This window comes from Apaloderma vittatum, unplaced genomic scaffold, assembly GCF_000703405.1.
Source record: "Apaloderma vittatum isolate BGI_N311 unplaced genomic scaffold, ASM70340v1 scaffold11969, whole genome shotgun sequence".
Classification (NCBI taxonomy): domain Eukaryota; kingdom Metazoa; phylum Chordata; class Aves; order Trogoniformes; family Trogonidae; genus Apaloderma; species Apaloderma vittatum.
The window spans coordinates 13,631-14,313 of NW_009734651.1; positions in this window are offsets into that span (position 1 = coordinate 13,631).

Sequence of the window (683 nt, forward strand, 5' to 3'; positions counted from 1 at the left end):
TCACCCCTGGCCTGGGGAGCGTCAGGATTGTCAGTCACTGAGGCACGGCCTCCCCAGTGCCCACGGCCACCTCTGCAGGCCCTGCACAGCTCAGCTCTGTGTGTCTGTCTGCAGGGAAGGCTGTTTGCTCACTTCTGAGCTCACTGAGAGAAGACTTTGCTCTCAGCATTTGAGGTGGGGGAGAGACTGCTTTCTTGCTCACTAGAAAGAAACGGACCTTTTCACAGACTTGTCCTGACTTGCCTCAAGGGCAACAAGTGGAAGCAAAGCAGCTAGCCTGTCTCAAGCCACAACGTTATTCAGAAACGAATTGCCCCACGCCCCTTCCCTGACGGACCACACCTGCTCCCAGCCACCCAGCCAGCGGGAACTTGCGCTGGATGCGACAGGTGAACCTCAACGTCCAATCTCGTTTCCCCTGAAGTTCCTCATTACAGGAAACAACTTCCCACCAAAAAGCACCCACAGGGCTGTAACCTCCTTCGCATTCCTTGAACCCACTCCCTCTGCTCAGCTTCTGGGGTGGCAAAAAAACCCACCACAGCCAGTCTGCAAACCCACACCCACTCCGGTGCTTCCGACGTGCACCAGCTCAGCCCTGAGCGCATGCAAATCCTGCAAACATGCGGAGAGGCAGCCTGTTTCTTCTGCACCTCAGTCCCTGATGGACTGGCAGCTCCTAG